Genomic DNA, 9654 nt, shown 5'->3' with positions numbered 1-9654 from the left:
CAAAGACACCTGGAAGTCCTGGCTTGGCCTGTTACCATCACAATTCGACCTCAGACAAGTCTCCTAAAACAAAAACTTTAGCAGTGAGTGGTTTGATATTCTCTGCCTCTTCAGCAGCTACATACACCATTACCTTCACCACCTGGTCCCTAACTTTGTCTTTTTATCTGTTTGAACCACTCCATTGCACCACAGTTAATGTGTCCCCACTTTGAAGAAGGACTTAAGTATAACACCTTAACCAAAGCATTGGGTTACACTGGGCTAGTGAGAAAAGGAAGTTTAAATGAAGGATTCCTGCTCTCTCATTTCCCTGCAGACCAGTATGTGACAAGAACATTTGCCTGCTGTCACTCGCAATATCAGGTTTTGTTAATTGTGTTTGATTACATGCAAAACATCTGCTGCTCCCATCTGTTGTACCTTATTATTAATAACCTCCGATCGCCGGCATTGAACACTAGTAAACAGAAGTTGATCAGTTCAGAGAAGCTGATTTGGACAGATGTAAAGCAAGATACTAGACATGGTAAATCTTTTAAAACACCTCCACAGGCTTCCATCTTCTCTCCATACAGTCGTCATGTCAGTCAACTCCTTGTATCCCTCCAACTCCTCTCTTGATTCAGTGTACGCCACTACTGGTATTTTAAGCATCACTGTCTACATCGCCTCTACCATGGGTACCAACGATGGCGGCAGCAGTCACTCTGACTTCTTCTCTTACCACAGAGAGAGGAGCATCTTATACTTCTGTGGTTACTACCCTCCTCTTCTATATCTGATGATTTTGGGGCTTCTGATTCCTGAAATTATTTTCTGCAGAGACTTTCTTTAACATTCTCACCTGCACTGAACACTACCTGGCCATCGTTCACCCCATCACATACCGGGGGACTAACAAGTGCTCGTGGGATCAGGATCAGGAGCATCAGTTGTCCTTTCACTTGGCTACAGCATATCGTGCTACGTAACAACTCTACACTATCCTGCTGTTCCCATTATCCCAATTTTCTCCTTTTTGGTTTTCTCCTTAGCCGTTATCTCTTTCTGCAGCGTTTCTGTTCTCTGTGCTCTGATTCGTCCAGGACCAGGGGAAGGAGGTAGGGACAGGCAGCATGCCGACCAGTCTAAGAGAAGGGCATTCTATACAGTTATGGTCATAACCGGAGTGCAGTGGTTGTGGTTTCTAGGCTTCCTTGTTACTGTGGCTCTAGAGGAGTCACTCCTAGTACATAAAAGTGTGGCCTGCGTAGTACAAGTTTGTGGGTATTGGTTTAGTCTGCCCAGCAGTTTAGTGTTACCTCTGCTGTATCTACACAAGAACAGAAAGGTATCATTCTGCTCTTAAACATAATGCATAATATTAATGGAAAAAACAGGAATGGGATATTTGGACAATTTTAATTCGTCACTCAACTTGTAATTATGATGTTGATAGGTGGTTTGTAATGCTGCATTCATCCCACCAACATTTTAAAGCCAACACACCAATTGTTTAAGCCTCAGTTTGTAGCCTCATATGTCTGGCTTCCATTTAAAATCAATTGTACCCTGTTACATTTTCACCAGTGGTGCTATGGTTTTGCTTGGATATGAAAGGTAGTCGCAAGGGCGTTTTTTGACCTTAGTGAATTCTGTGTGAACTTTTGTTGTGCACTTCTAACAGACACCAGAGCAACCAGAGCATTACCAAATGCAAACATTTGCCTGCTGTGATCGACTCCTGTTGGCTTTCATGACATGCAAAATTCCTCCTGCTTCCATCTGACCAATGGGCATCATTAATAACCGCTACACATCAGTAGTGCTGCTTGTTTGGACCAGACACCAGTGAAGTCGGAAAGTGCGGAGACAACTCAAGAGGGGGGATAACAAATAAACACCAATTCCAAGGTGGGTGTTCACAGATAAACTTTGGATAATAATTTTCAGGTCATGTTGGGAGACTAGATGGTGCAAAATTTTAATCTCCAGAGGATGAATCCTACAAAGATCTGGTTATTTATTTATTTATTAAGATATGTCTGTACAGCCCCTGGCTGGTTTCTCTCTAAATATAGTCCAGGCAGACAACTTAAACCAGATTTAAGTTAATTTGCAAATTTTGATATGTTAGCTATTTTTTGCCGCTAGCTTGTACATCACTGGCTTGATTCATTGGTCCAAACAAACCTAAACAATGAAAGCATTGTCTTTGTGTTCCGTTAGGAAGACTTCTCGCTTCTCCTTCACAGGGTTTCCACCGTCCACCTCCACAGAGTCGACATGTCAGTCAATTCCTCACATCCCTCCAACTCCTCCACTAATTCTGTTGCACTCTACTGCATCGCCCCCACAGTTACTTTTCTCATAAGCATTGTATTCAACCTTATCAGATTCGTCCTCCTCTTCCCTCTCACCATCTTCATCCTCTACCATGGGTACCAACGGTGGCGGCAGCAGCGCTCCTTCAGGACGATGAGCCACTCAGACTTCTTCTCTTACCACATGGCCGTTGTGCAGCTCATCTGGGCTTTGGGGACAGTGTTATACTTTTGTGGTTACTATGTTGATCTCCTAAATCTGATGATTGTGGCGTTTGGGCTTTCAGCAATCACTATGTTTGGAGAGACTTTCTTTAACATGTTCACCTGCATTGAACGCTACCTGGCTGTCAGTCACCCCATCACATACCGGGGACTAAAAAGTGCTCGTGGGATCAGGATCAGGAGCATCAGCTGTGCTTGTGCTTGGCTGCTGTGCAGCATTTGGTGCTACGTAACAACGCTACACTATCCTGCTCTTCCCATTATCCCACTGTTCTGCCTTGTGGTCTCTTCCTTAGCCGTTATCTCTTTCTGCAGCGTTTCTGTTCTCTGTGCTCTGATTCGTCCAGGACCAGGGGAAGGAGGTAGGGACAGGCAGCATGCTGACCAGTCTAAGAGAAGGGCATTCTATACAGTTATGGCCATAACCGGAGTGCAGTGGTTGTGGTTTCTAAGCATTAGTTTTCCTGTGGCTCTAGAGGAGTCAAAACTAAGTGTCAGCTGCATAGTAGGAGTTTGTGGGTATTGGTTTAGTCTGCCCAGCAGTTTAGTGTTACCTCTGCTGTATCTGCACAAGAACAGAAAACTATCGTTCTGCACTTAAACATAATGTGCAATGTACATACTCAGAAACCTGGAAAGAGTAGAGTTACTTTTTAGGGATTTTGTTGTAACATTATATTATGATGCATGTTTCAATAACCATAGACCAGAGTCATTTTGTTGTAAACTAAGGTCGTATTCACACCAGGCTCATTCAGTCCACCTTTTCTCTGGTGTGGACATTTTGGGTAGGTGTGAATCAACAGACTCTGATGCGGACCATACAAGTGAACCAAGACCACCTCTGCAGCTTGGACTCGGTTCACTTGTTTGGTCCGCACCAGAGTCCGTAACGAAACCTGATCTGCTTCGTTTGTCCTGTGAATGCGTTCCGAACCTTTTCCGAACCAAATGCATCAAACATCTGAGCGCCTTTTTGGATTAAACGGGCTTCCGTTTGTAACAATTCACCATACACACAAACGGGATCTTTTCAGGACAACAGCTTACCTTTTAATGTAATTAATATTTGAAACCACCAATACATGTGCGTACCGCATTCAATTAACAGAAACAATGTCCTTTTTTACATTATGTAAATTCAGAATAATTCCAAATCTAACGAAAAACTTAAATTGACTAACTGGTATACCAGGAACAAGAGAAGTTACAAAAAATGTTGTGGTCGGTCATTGGTTGTTTCCTTCATTCATTCATTTATTTATTCATTCATTCATTCTTTTCTATTTTATACCAAGAATGAGCCGTGGGTATGCATGGGGCACAGAAGAGAGCACTGCCTCCTTGATATATGGACAGAGGAGAGTATATATCAGCTGGTTGATGCACAAAAATGCCAACGTTTATAAGGTTGGTCCAAACTGAAACAAGTTTTTTTAAAATGTCCAGACCAAAGCACGTGAACTATCGGACTTTCTTGGTGTGAATACACTCAAAGACGTTCAGATGACATTTATAGAGAGAAATATATAGAGAGAAAAACATAAAAGTAATGAAAAAAAAATGGATTCTAAAATATTCAAATATGTATTTTTGGTGGCTGTATTCCTTTTTTTTGTTTTGTTTTTTTTAGTTTTGTTTTACTACTATATTTGTAGGCCTGCATACTTTATACCTATTGTGCATTGTACACCATTTTTTCCCACATGGGTCCTCATGTTGTTGTGTTTTATATCAAGACTCATTTAAACCCTTGTCACTGCGTGTTCTTGCACCCTGAAGAAGACCTCTGGTTCCAAACATTGGTCATACCTGTAAGTCTTTCATTAAAATAAGTTTTACTTTCTACATCGGAGTTACAAGGGTGCAACTACATTTTCTTCTGTTTTCCCATTTTATTTTCCGGCTGTCAGCATCTCACCAACGCTGGTGTGTGCTCTTCCCCTGTTTTTTTGCATAACACATTTCCTTTCTGCAATATTTTTTCATCTAAATGTATTTGTTGTTCTGTTTTATCCAAGACAAGGTTGCATGTTTGCGAATTGTCTGTTTGTGTTGGACCTGTCCCCAATAATTAAACAACTCATCGCTGTCCTGTTACAGTTCCTCTTGTAGGTGAAGCCTGAGACAGGAGGAGATGCAAAGCAGAACTAATGTTGTGTTTCGCCGCCAGTCTGTGGTTAGGCAAATGTCCAGAGACATCATCTTCACTGTGTGCATGATCAACAGTAATAACTACCTGTTTTCTATGGAGAGTTTTATGTCACTCACATAGCAGTTTTACATAAGACAATGCATCTATGGTTTAAAATGAGCTTATTATTTATGTTCTTAAACTGGATTTTACATTTTTAATTCTCTCTTGCAAAGAAAATGTTAAATCTACCAATGGAACACACCATTGCCAACTTCCTGCAGCTGTGACCTTGGTTCAAGTTGTCTGGACCAATAAGCTGCTATGGAAAATGGCCTAGGAGGAGCTGTTATTGGCAGGGAGGCTAGGAAGCTATGAAGAACTTCAATTACATAATAGGCTAGGAAGCTAAGAGGGGCTACTATATTGATACTATTTGATTGGCCTGGCAGGTCTTTGCTGGAGCAGAACGGTTCCTAACGGAGGGAAAATGCGTAGGCGGGTTAATTTGGTTGCAAGTAAACTATTTAACCCCTTCCACCAGCAGTCCTCAATTTAAGACGTCTAGAGTTGCCCAAGTTAACATTTTGCTTTTTGTCCCCATAGCTGTAAATTCTAATTTAATTTCAGGTTGAACACAATCAGTCCCAAACTGAGAGCCTCTAACCTTTGCTGCTACAAAAACTCAGTGGCTTCCATCGTAAATACAATCCAGTCATGGCAATCACACCGTGCAATGTCACGCATGCATGGAAAGTGTGTGTGGATAAAGTAAAGAAGTAAAGAAAAGGCCATTGAATCTCATAATGTTTTTATTCTGTCACCATTTATGAACGATTGCCACATGATCATGTAACATATCAGTCTACTGGAACCCAAACCAGATAAATGAAACAAATACACATAATAAGAGCCTAAAAAAAATGCACCATAAATACACAGAAATGCCACAGCACACCATAAAAACAAATACACAGAACCTGACATACAACATAATATACACCATAAGCAACACTACATCTACAACCTTATACGCTAATATACAGTATTCCTCCTGCAACCACACAAAATGCTCATGGTTATCACCTAGCAACGTCACAGCAACAACATCAGGTAATTAGCTACTGTACCACACACTACTAACCACCCAAAGCACCCAGAACACCATTGGTAACCACCTGGAAAATCATAAACACAAAGACTGACTGTAAGTCAGTTAATAAATCTCCTTCATATGACCACGTACACTGTTCCTCAGGGAAACAAGTAACAGAGGCATGTTTCATATTAGGGCAACGGTAACTTGGGCTTGAATCCAGAGTCTGGAGGACCAAGTATGAAACTGAAAAGTGACTAAAACTATTTCTGTTGAATTCAACTGACTTTGGATTTGATGATATGTTGAGTCATAAGATGAAATTTTGACATTGAAACTATTCACTTGACCCTCTGACCTGATCCACTGGTCTTCCTACAAAATGGTAGCTTTCCTGCTCTGTGCAAAAACAGCAGCGGTAGAAGAAGACTGCTGGGCAATGTCAGCCATAGCCCTAAATTCAACAGTGTACACATGTCATTGTGATCCATACGAACCATTTTTCCTAACACAAAGCAAAGCAGGAGCCCGAGAATCCTCAGCAGCAGAACTTCATTTATGGCAGTAATCATGTGGCAAGCCCTCTGCTTAGATAGGTTGACCTTGGGGCTTCCCACCTTCCCTGGCCCTGGAAGAGTCAGAACGTAGATAACAGACAGGCAGCAGAAAGACATAAAACATATGCAGACAGCCAAGCAGCAGATAAGCGGGATGGTGGGGAAACTGGGGATGTACAGTTTTGTTACCCCTAACCATCCCAAGGACACCCCCCAAGCACACAGGACGCTGACGTTTCTAATCCGGATCCCGCATGTTTCTCTCAGACGCATGTAGGTGATAGGGTGAACAACTGCGAGGTAGCAGTCCACAGACGTTAGCATGTGAAACAGAGTCTGCCCTGGAAAAATAATGGAGAACACATACACGCCAGTCAAAGTCACAGTGCGGCAAAGTAAGAAGCTGCCCAAGGTGTAGAAGAACGACCCGAAGACGCCAAGAAATTCCACAACCATCATGTGATAGGTGAAGAAGTCGGAGTGGCTCGTCGTTGCCCCTGCAGGCGAGACGCCGCGACACCTAGACCGCTGGAAACCCGTGTAGACGATGAAGACGTAGAGCGGGAGGAGGAGGAGCACGCTCACCATGGTGTACGAGGTGTACAGGACGACGCTCGCCACTGAATCTGTGCAATCAAAGAAGGTGTCTGCGATGGAGGAGTCGTTGGTGGGAGAGAGAGGAGGGGGGTCGGCGTTAAGGCCGGAGGAAGAGTTGATGGCGGACATGACCTGCAGAAGACAGTAGCAGAAGCAAGTCATGATATTCATGGTTCTGGTGGTGCTGCAGAAAAAGCATTCGTCATCTGAGAAAAATCTGTAACTTAGATTTGATTTCTGGTGTGTGGATCTTTTGCCAAAGAAGAGTAAGGACAGTTTCAGTCTCTGAAGCTCTCACTTGCACTTGATGTAAATGTTATTTAACCTTTATAGGACAGTCATTGAAATATTTCAACATTTCAACCCCAGCGTGCCTCACAAGACTTTCTCCCTCTCCGACATAAGCAACAACTTGGTCATGGAAATACGTCAGTAGGTAGGTTAATCTATGTCAGCATGTCGACTAATTAATGACACTGATTCTGTTGAGTTTCCAAAATCTTTTGTCCAAAAAAACATCAGCCACCATTTTGGTTCCTACCACCAGAACCACCATGCTTGGGGCTGTATTCTCCTTTCAAATGGGGGAAGAGTTAGGTCCGTCCATACACTAGTGATATTTTAAAAATACAAGAGGAGGTTACTAAGGCAACCAGAGCCTGGAATGTCCACTAGAGTCAGAAATGAAGGGATGAATGACCACTGAGTCACTCACTATGTGGGTAAGGCTTTAGGGTTTGGGGAAATGTTTTCTTGTGGTCTTGTTCTTATAGCATATGAAATAAATTCTAGTTCTTTATTTCTTTCCAACACTAGGCCTCATCAAGACTGTGTGACGTTCATAAAGGAGAAACAATCAATGCACAACACATTTGTTAAGAGTTTGGTGAGTTAAAACACTTTCAAGAACAAGACAGATGCATGAAAGGTGAGACAAGTTTAGGACAATAGCACAATTGTGTTATTGCATTGTTCAAATGTCATGTAGGACAAAGCGAGTGTAATAAGTCAAGAGTCTCACTCTTACCAAGTCAGATTTAATAACACTAATTAAAGAGTCCAACCTTTTCTGTTGTCTTGTGTTTCCTCAGCAGCTGTTGGTTTTGTGTCCCTCTCCTGTCTGTGTCCTGTTGACGAGTATGTCGTCGAAACAGGTGTGTCTGGAATATGTGGAAAATAAACAGAACCAGGAGTTCTTTGCATGTCACAAAACCACCACTAACCACCTATTTGAATCCGATCCGTTCCTGCCCATAAAGGCCTGGTGGGAAGTGGTCCTGTGTTTCCTTGACAACACATGTCAACAGGGCCCATTGCTACAGTCATTAAACATGAAGATCTCATCTCATCTCCTACCGCCTCTTATCCTCACTAGGGCTGCTCGAGTCTTTCCCAGCTGTCACTGGGTGAGAGGTGAGGTCCACCCTGGACAGGTCGCCAGCCTATCTCAGAGCTAACACAAAGACATACAACAATTCACACTCACATCTATTTAGAATCACCAATTAGCCTAACAAGTATGTCTTTGGAGGTGGGAGAAAAATTGGAGAAAACCCAGGCAGACACAGGGAGAACATGCAAACTCCACCAGAAAGGCCTGAGTTGGACTCAAACCCTGGACCTTCTCGGTGCGAGTACATCCAGCCTGTGCTGGTGTGGTCGTCTGAATGGTCTGTGACATGCACCAACAAATGAACCGCTGTAAATTTGGAAGCAATTGCGTGTAGGATATCAAGAACAATGACTCCGTTGAAGATTTGGAAAGAAGATGCCCGGTGCCCACTTGCTTGCCCATGTGTCAGAATTGTTGTCAGGCAGTTTAGAAGGAGTTAAAATCACCTAAAAAGACCAAATCAGGACAATCTCTAGAACCATCAGGTCCATGTTCCTGACCCTGGTCTTTATGGACCCTGGACTATATGGCCCTGCTCTCTATAGACCCTGGACTATATGGTCCTGGTCTCCATGGACACTGGACTATATGACCCTGGTCTCTATGGACCCTGGACTATATGGTCCTGGTCTCCATGGACACTGGACTATATGACCCTGGTCTCCATGGACCCTGGACTATATGACCCTGGCCCTTATGGACCCTGGACTATATGGTCCTGGTCTCCATGGACCCTGGTCTCTATGGACCCTTCATTTTGTCTTGTTGGAGGCTGAGAGCATGGTGTAGAAGTGGATAGGTCACATTGTGTCTGATTAATAAGTCATAGACTCAAATATCTTCTAGATCAGAGTCTAGAAACCAGCCTGATAGTAATGATATCATTCTGAATTCATCCATCAACCCTGGGCTACACCTGGACTAGACCTGGACCCAGAGTTTGTTTGTGTTTGTGTTCCTCAATGTTGAGGTTTTACCTCTTGAAAGTGAATCTGGCTCCAAAATCCTGCTGATTCACTACAGGAGGCAACGTACACACAATTTAACCTTTAGACATTTTATTTCTCCTGGATGTCATCGCATTATGTGCACATTATAGAACACACAAAAACGTAAATTATTTACCTGATATAGCCGCTGTGCAAGCAGATTTTATTTCTTACGTGTATATTTGTGTCGAGCAGCAACGAGTCAGACTTTTTTTTTTTTTTTATATGCTTTTAGTGTTTTATTTATCATTAGGGATGTGAATTTAGGTTTCTTCCTGTGAAATTAGTACTGACTGGTCTCTGTGTTGTTTTGTGGACCAGAAATATGTCATTAGCATGATGGAAAAGCACATGATG

This window comes from Mugil cephalus, chromosome 1 (genome assembly GCF_022458985.1).
Source record: "Mugil cephalus isolate CIBA_MC_2020 chromosome 1, CIBA_Mcephalus_1.1, whole genome shotgun sequence".
NCBI classification, from domain to species: Eukaryota; Metazoa; Chordata; class Actinopteri; order Mugiliformes; family Mugilidae; genus Mugil; species Mugil cephalus.
The sequence above is the reverse complement of the archived record's forward strand: the minus strand, read 5'-3'. Positions refer to the sequence as shown.